Source organism: Tachysurus fulvidraco, chromosome 4 (assembly GCF_022655615.1).
Source record: "Tachysurus fulvidraco isolate hzauxx_2018 chromosome 4, HZAU_PFXX_2.0, whole genome shotgun sequence".
NCBI lineage: Eukaryota > Metazoa > Chordata > Actinopteri > Siluriformes > Bagridae > Tachysurus > Tachysurus fulvidraco.
The window spans coordinates 31,242,202-31,251,210 of NC_062521.1; the positions used below are offsets into that span (position 1 = coordinate 31,242,202).

The window sequence follows — 9,009 nt, forward strand, 5'->3', positions numbered from 1 at the left end:
ACATATTTGTATGCTACATCTGGTGCAGTACACCACAGTGTTACACACAGTCCTTTATAAGGTATATGTGTAAAGCACCTGAGACAGAAGTCTACAGTACAGTAGTGCACATGCAGTGCAGCCCAGTTTACGGTTCTGTGTTTCAGTAAAGCGCAGGTTTTCTCAGCTGCTGCAGGAAGTCGAGACACTGCTGGGCTTTTCTGGTGATGAAGCTGGTTTTGAGGGACCATGTGAGGTTCTCTAACAGGTGAGGACCAGGTGAGGTTCTCTAACAGGTGAGGACCAGGTGAGGTTCTCTGACAGGTGAGGACCAGGTGAACATGGAGTAAACAGCAATCAAATGAAATGTGTAAGACGGTATGTGTAAAGAGCACAAACAGTGTAAAACATCATGTAAACATGTAGACACGGATCGTGTGGAAGAGTGTATTTGGTGTAGGTCAGTGCAGTCCACACAGCTGATTGTCACAGTCTTCACCCAACACACCCCTCACACACACACTTCACCCAAAACACCCCTCATAAGCACTCTTCACCCCACACACCCCTCACACACACATTTCACCCAACACACCCCCCACAAACACTTTTCACCCTCATACCATCTGGAAAAAGGTACCGAAGCATTTGAGCCTCAGGACCAGACTGTGTTACAGTTTCTTTCCCCCAGCCATAAGATTCCTTAATAACTGAACTGTACTGAGCACAACACACACACATGCACAATCAACTGTATGGACTGCACAGACCTACACCAAATACACACTCTTCCAATATACACCATGTCTATGAGGGATGTGGTAGCTCAGTGGTTAATAGGTTCGAACCCCAGGTCCACCAAGCTACCACTGCTGGGCCCCTGAGCAAGGCCCTTAACCCTCAGTTGCTCAGTTGTAAGTCACTCTGGATAAGGGTGTCTGCTAAATGCTGTAAATGAATGTCTACAGCACCACCATGTCAAACTGCCTACATGATTGTACACACAATTTCTGCTCTTTTCTGTCTTTCACATTACAGTTGACTGCTGTTTGCACAACACAGAGAGTATAATATACAGTATGTACTCTGGTCAGCGCTATTTTGTGAATCTGTCCTGTACTGTAATGTCTTTTGTGTAATGTCTTGTGTTGTCTTGTGTCTTGTACCGTCTTTTGTCCTGCACCGTCTTCTTGTCTTGTGTCTCACACTGTGTACACCAGGTTATACACATACACTTTATGTATCTAGGACTAACTTACTAAGTCCTTAGCTCTGTCTTTTTTCTGCTCCATGGTCCTGGAGACACATTGTCTCATGTCAGATATATATGGGTGAAATGACAATAAAAGCTTCTTGACGACTTGGTTGTGTTCACCGAGTCTGTACGTCCTCACGAGTATTCTGACAATTCATATTTTCTGATTATGGACAAATTACAATCTAATTTACTTTGTCGAGTTGTTGCTTGTGTCCAGTGTTTTAGATATTTTTTCTTTTAATAACTTTATTTGGCCTGTGTGGAGTTTTGTTATAGGGTTTGACATATTTAGGATTGTAAGGTCAGCTCTAAGTCTTCTCTATGACAGTCTTCTCTGTGTCAGGGATGTTTGATGGAGGGCCTCTGGATAACAATTTTTTAGGTGGGAATAATTTTTTATTATTATTTTTTAATTAGAATCATACTTCTGCTTTGCAGGCATTTTTTTTAGTTTTGGCTTGTGCATGTATTATATTTTTGCAGAATTCTTCATGCAAACTTCCTGACCTTGTGGGTTCAAGAACCAGCTGAATTAGTTTAAGAAAATTCTGGCTGGGATCAGATCAATTTCAACATTTTTCCTAATAACAAAGAAAAGTCTTAGTCTCTTCTGCTCAATGTCACCTGTATGTTAAGGACACAATGCTAAAGGTATTTTAGCATCTTGCCAAAAACAGGAACAGTACTTTCACTGTTGAGGTGAACTCTATGAGGTAGGTCCCCTTTTCCTCCCTCAGTTCTCATCATCAACAACATCTCTCTCTCTCTCTCTCTCTCTCTCTCTCTCTCTCTCTCTCTCTCTCTCTCTCTCTCTCTCTCTCTCTCTCTCTCTCTCTCTCTCTCTCTGTTATAGATAGTCTTCCTGCTTCGATGTTATGTAGGTCAGTAGTTTTGAGTTACTTATCAGAAATGTTTGTGAGAGAAAGTGCATTAGTATGCTAATTAACACACACACACACACACACACACACACACACACAGACAGGAAGTGGAGAAACTTGGTGACTAAACAGTTCTCATCATGACAAAACACAAAGCCATATTAATCTATGAACATATTTGCTACGTGTGTTTTTCTCACTTTCCCAATTTCTATCTTAATCTCAATCAGTTTTTTTCTAGGATATGATATAAATAAATTATTACCTTCATTTACAAACAGTTCATAAAACTTTAAGTCCTGGGAACAAAATCCTTGACAGTCATCACATTCTTCTGTCCCACATCTGAGTCTCTTTTATATGAAAACAAAAATCTGCAACACAGCAGGATTTAATACACTGTAAAAATGTATAGTAATGCTGAGAACATCATGCGGTGTGTTTTGGACAGGTGATTTATGTTGAGGAAAAATGTTGACAGTTTGCTGAAAGCAAAACATTTTGTAAACTCAGAGCCGATCCTGACCTCCCTGGGGCTCTAAGCAAAATTCTACTAAGGGGCCCTCCTACATGACCCCTGAGCCATGTAAACATTTTGCCACACATTCACACTTGACACCCCACTGCTACCACAACAAACCTCCCTCCTTTAAAAAAAAAAAAATTCTCCATCTCCAGTCAAAGAGTAAAACAATACAGAATTGAATGAGGTATAAACAAATCTTTATTGAATGGAATATTTTATAATATATACTCGGTATTCGACCATTTTGGAATCTCTAATGTTGCTGTAAGTCTTCGTGTCAGTCCTTTTCGTGTCTGGCAAATGAGGCAGGGGAAGGCGGGGCCTCGCGTAATTTAGTGTGTGTAATATAGGGCCGATCTGACAGATTATACCGACATCTTTAAGCTGTTACATATTTTCAAACTATTTAAAATTTCAGAAAATGCACATTTTGTTTGGACAAAATTTACTATCTAGGTTTTGTAACTAATGTATTTGAGTTCCACAGTTCAGTCTTTCAATGTTGTTTATTACAAATCTCCTAACAGGGCCACAGGATTGAGGCGAGACGAGATTCAGTAATCCACAGTCTTATTGTGGCGGAGAACCCATTCAAAGACAGCAAAGTAAGTCCCAGACATGTTGATGGGTTGGTTTACCCAAAAATAAAAATCTGCTGTTCATTTACTAACCCTCAGGCCAGACCAGATGTAGGTGATATTTTTTCTCCGTCATTTGAACAGTGAAGAACGTTTTTAGCTAAAACTGCAGTCCACAGTGATTCAGGTTCTGCCACTTGGAGTGTTGAAAAAGCAGATACATTCATCACAAAAGTAATCCCTGCTAGTGTTGGGTGATATTCTCCATAGTGAGCTCTTCCTTTCATGAGCCTATGAGATCACTGGTAGACGATTGTGTAATTTTCCATATTTATTCATTTGCTCATTTTTTTACTTGTTTATCTTTGACCAGCCACAAAAACAGTTACTTTAACCCTTATATTTTCCTCCTATACAAATTAGGAGCGCTGAGTCAACTTGACCTTGTCTGTTTGACTGCTTATAAAAAATGAAGTATATATGATAGCCATTTTTTTCACCCTTGTAGTCTAACTTGTTTCCAACATATTAAAATATATTTTGCAAAAAAAAAAAAAGTATATTTGGTATAATAAACCTTATTTATTTACAAAAATGCCTCATTTTTAAGTAAAAAAAAAAACTGAAATTTTGAATTATTTTCACTATAGAGACACAAAAGTTGATGCACAATTACAGGCTGGTCAATTTAAAAGGCAGGAGATTGTTTTGAAACCATTTTGACCATTTTTAATGTCAGCAAATAATAAAACCTGTTTTTTACAGGCCAAATTGATTTGAATGTTTATAAATCAAAAATTCTACAATGATCACCATTCTGTGTGTAATATCTATTTTACCCACCTGATGTTATCTGATCAACCAACAACAGGCTACACACACACACACACACACACACACACACACACACACACACACACACACACACACACACAAACAAACCCCACTCAAAAACATGGCATATCTTCATGTGAATAAAACTTCTTTTACACTCATGTTTTTTATTATACTTAATTTATGAACGATAAACCTAATGAAATTATGCCATGTTTTTGAGTAAAATAAGCAGAAATTATTCAATATTATTTTGGATAACCACTGACTGATAAATGTCAAACATTACTCAGAATATCTCCAGGCCAAAGCTGACTGATGCAACTAAATTCATAAATAAGAGAGAGGAAACAAATATGATGTGTGTGTTTATGTGTGTGTGTGTGTGTGTGTGTGTGTGTGTGTGTGTGTGTGTGTGTGTGTGTGTGTGTGTGTGTGTGTGAAGCTTGTTGGTAGATCAGATTTTGCCCCCAACTGGACAAATGCATATAGCAAGTGTGAAACATTTACAAATGAGTAGCTTTTGTTTTTTCTGGAAGCCTAATGAATTGCAGTGCCAATGCTTGTGTGTGTGTGTGTGTGTGTGTGTGTGTGTGTTTGTGTTTGTGTTTGTGTGTGTGTGTGTGTGTGTGTGTGTGTGTGTGTGTGTGGAATCATTTCGGTAGATCATATTCTGCCCTCTGCTAGGCAAAGACATATCAAAAGTGTGAAATATTTACAAATGTTTGGCTTTTTTTCCCCTGGAGGCCTAATGAAATGCAATGCCCAATTTGTGTGAGTGTAAGTGTGTGTAAGTGTGTGTTTTGGGTGCGTGTGTTAGTGGACATTTTGTGTCTGCAGTTTTGTGTCTGTATGTATGTTCATTGTGCTGAAAAAGGCAAAAGTGTGACCTATTGCCCCACTAAATGTGGCCGGTTCAAAATGACCCGGGTGGATCCAAAACACGTAGTATATACTGTTCTGAACACATAGTTCAACAAAAATATACAAAATTAATTTTACTTGCAAAGTTCATAATTTGGAACAATCCTGGTAAATTTCAAGCAAATATGTGGAAGAAAACCCAAGTTATGGCACATTAAACTTTCCAGCTGGGTCAGATTGACCCGAGGGTTAAGAGCACCTGGCAACACTTATGACCACGACCTTTTTAAACATGATGCCACTAACGCCAGTGTAGAGGTGCTTTTCTCTGCATTACACCCTGTAAATGTCATGCAAAGGCTATCTCCGACATGTCGGTCTATTTATCGTCAGCATGTCAAGATGTGGGAATTACTTTTATGTTGGAAGTTTTTTGGACGCACGACAGGATGTGCGTTTCATGGCCCACCTACAGTAGGAGTGTGGTGTCAGCTACTGTAAAAATCTGTTCTACTAGAGAAACACCTACATCTTGAAGGACTTGGAGTGAATAAATAAACAGCAAATGTCCATGTTTGAGTGAACTATACCTTTAAGCTATATCATTTCTGCCACATAACCAATTTAAACAGTCAGCAAATCAAATATTCAGATTTAAAGATATTTACTCAGCTCACTTTTAGCACTTCTATGGCAGTGGTTCCCAAATCCAGTCATGAATTTAACTTTTTTAAAATTTCTTCTTTCCCCTCATCCCTCTTGTAAGGATGGCAATCATGACGACTTCAATAATGATGTCCTGACAGTTCTTGTCCATGGGAACAGAGATGAGGAGCCAGTCGTGTCCAATGTTTTAGAATGTTTCAAGAGCTGTTTTGAGCTGTTTAAAGTCTTGTTCTTATTTTTAAGCATTGATCTTAAGCAAGTTTCTGTAAATTTTTGTCATTCCTTAAATTGAAGCTCTTAATAAATAACTCGTGACTGCACATTTACTGTCACAGTAATCTATTCTTTCATATTTTAAATGTGACTCATTTTACTTAACAACACTAAATAGAGCAAAAGAGTTTTACTTAATTATATCAATAAAATACATCAGATCAGTAAGTAAAAACTACTCAACAGAATTTAACAGGCCATGTTATCTATTTACTATTTAAGTTTAAGTTAAGTTTACTCAACTTCCTTAAGTAAATTTAAAGTGTAAAATTTGCAAAAGTTTACAAAAACTTGCAAAAGTTTACAAAAACTTGCAAAAGTTTACAAAAACTTGCAAAAGTTTACAAAAACTTGGTTTTATACACATTTCACCTCGACCCAAAAAAAAACCCCAGTATCATCGTCATCTGTGTTTTTGTGTAAGTTAACATGCTGAGAACTGAAGTGTGTTTAGATAGTTAATCTCATGTTGGTTCATCCTTATGATGTGGTGTGCGTGTGTGTGCGTGTGTGTTGTGGTGTGGTGTGGTGTGGTGTGGTGCGATGTGTGTGTGAACCAATTGTGAAAAAGCCTAGTGTGTGATTCAGGGAGTACATTAGGTCTGATCTAATACCTGCTTTATCCTAGGATGTAGGGATGTTTACCCTGCTTCCTGGGGGAAGTGGTAGCTCAGTGGTAAACGTGTTGGACTACAGATTGGAAGCTGGTGAGCCCAAACCCCGGGTGCACCAATATAAAAAATGTATGTCATTTTGAATAAGGCTGTCTGCTGTAAATGTAATGTAACACTTTATTCCTTTTACAGTACCTTTGATGGTTTAGTACACTGATAGAGCTCCCCTATGTAAAGTGTGTGTGTGTGTGTGTGTGTATGTGTGTGTGTGTGTGTTACTTATTGCTCAGCACTTTGATAAGTGTGGAAACAGGAAATGACACGCATGACTTTTAGTTTAATGGGTTTTTTAAACTCCAGTCTCCATATTTGATTTGCCATTTAATCTGAGCACGTAATTTTCGGATCTGTTTTGATCTTTGGATACGTTAAAAAATGTAACTTGTGCGACTACACCGCATCCGATATGCCGACCGGACAGGTTTTTATTAAAAGGACCGGCAGATGTTAGTGAGGAAAGAGTGACAGAAAAGGCAAAAACAAGTGAAAAGAAAAGCGATGAAGAAAATTAAGAAAAATTCATGTAAAGAAAACAGAAATTGTAGAAATTAAGTTAAGAGAATTTCAGTTCTGTCAGGACCACTTTGTCAAAAGAGAATTTATTAGATGATATGCATACAGTTAGTGTTGGCGGTCTGGTTCTGTTCTGGACAACAATCCACGTGCCCGTCCGTGCGCATGCGTGGTCAGAGCGCGGAGAGCAGCGACTAGAAAATAGAATAGACCCCCCGTATAATAGAACCACTAATCATGCATAGTATAAGATATGCTCGCTTACGCATTTTTGGAAAGTAATAAATGAATGAATGGATAAATAATTAAATAATTAGGGAGAGAGAGAGAGAAAAAATATGTGGAGATTTATGACGTAAACTGGTACAAGGAACACGGGTTCTGGCTCGGTGGAGTCGGGGTTGGAGGAGGCGCTAGAGCGGCTCTATGAATTGGAATTTAAATTTTCGGGTAATATGGATGTCGTAACCGGTTTGGTGCACGTCGTGGACAGCTGATTAACAGCTGAGGCACGCTTTTCATATTCAAAACACATAAACAAAACAACTGAAGTGGAATTTTGCGAGCTGGAACGGATTAATAGGATTTCAATTAATTTAAACAGGGAAAATTGTTTTGAGATACGAGCAATTTGAGATACGAGCAAGGTCACAGAACGAATTAAACTCGTATCTCGAGGTATTACTGTATTTCTAAGTTCAGACTTGTTTAAGTCCCCACAAGTTTCATAACCTTTGTAAATGTTGGAAGAATCAGTAAGGGTGTTGGCCACAGGTGTGGTTTGGGTTGGTGTCATTGGGGTGCAGCTGGATTGAAATAAGTTTTTCCCCCACCTTCAAATTTCCCATAACCCAACCAATCCACATAGCGAGAGTTGATTGATATTTTAATGTGCATGTTTGTGAGCTGGAGCAACAGTTTAAGCAACAAATAATATAAATCTGTTTATTCAGATATATGAAAGTTCTGTATGACGCTGTAAAGCAACGTATCAAAACGAATTGATCAAAACAAATTATAGGATGAGTCCTATGGTTCATGTGGATCTGTGAATCTTCAGTTCCTACCTGACATGTCTATAGACCATAAAATTATTAGTAAACTAGATTTGTAAAGTTTTTCATGACAAACTTTGAAGTTGCCTTGTCGGAGCTGGTATTCCTGAAGGCCGGTATGCTAGGGTGCCAATACTTTGGAGGCAAGTGGACACATGCATGTGATGTCACACGAATACACAGTGTAATGTGTATATTAAATCACAATGTTAATGTGACACACACACACACACACACACACACAGTGTAATGTATATATTAAATCACAATGTTAATGTGACACACACACACACACACACACACACACACAGTGTAATGTGTATATTAAATCACAATGTTAATGTGACACACACACACACACTGTGATGTGTATATTAAATCACAATGTTAATGTGACACACACACACACACACTGTAATGTGTATATTAAATCACAATGTTAATGTGACACACACACACACATACACAGTGTAATGTGTATTAAATCACAATGTTAATGTGACACACACACACACACACAGTGTAATGTGTATATTAAATCACAATGTTAATGTGACACACACACACACACACACACACACACAGTGTAATGTGTATATTAAATCACAATGTTAATGTGACACACACACACACAATGTAATGTGTATATTAAATCACAATGTTAATGTGACACACACACACACACAGTGTAATGTGTATATTAAATCACAATGTTAATGTGACACACACACACAATGTAATGTGTATATTAAATCACAATGTTAATGTGACACACACACACACACACACACAAAATGTAATGTGTATATTAAATCACAATGTTAATGTGACACACACACACACACAATGTAATGTGTATATTAAATCACAATGTTAATGTGACACACACACACACACAATGTAATGTG

The 9,009-nt window shown here is 37.9% G+C and overlaps 1 long non-coding RNA gene across 1 annotated transcript; it reads left to right on the forward strand.

Annotated features, from left to right (window-relative positions):
• Window positions 1-3,169: 3,169 nt before the first annotated feature.
• On the forward strand, window positions 3,170-5,906 carry LOC125141120. The gene is made up of 2 exons (XR_007140495.1): window positions 3,170-3,249; window positions 5,687-5,906. It is a non-coding gene; the product is annotated as an uncharacterized LOC125141120 (long non-coding RNA).
• Window positions 5,907-9,009: the final 3,103 nt, after the last annotated feature.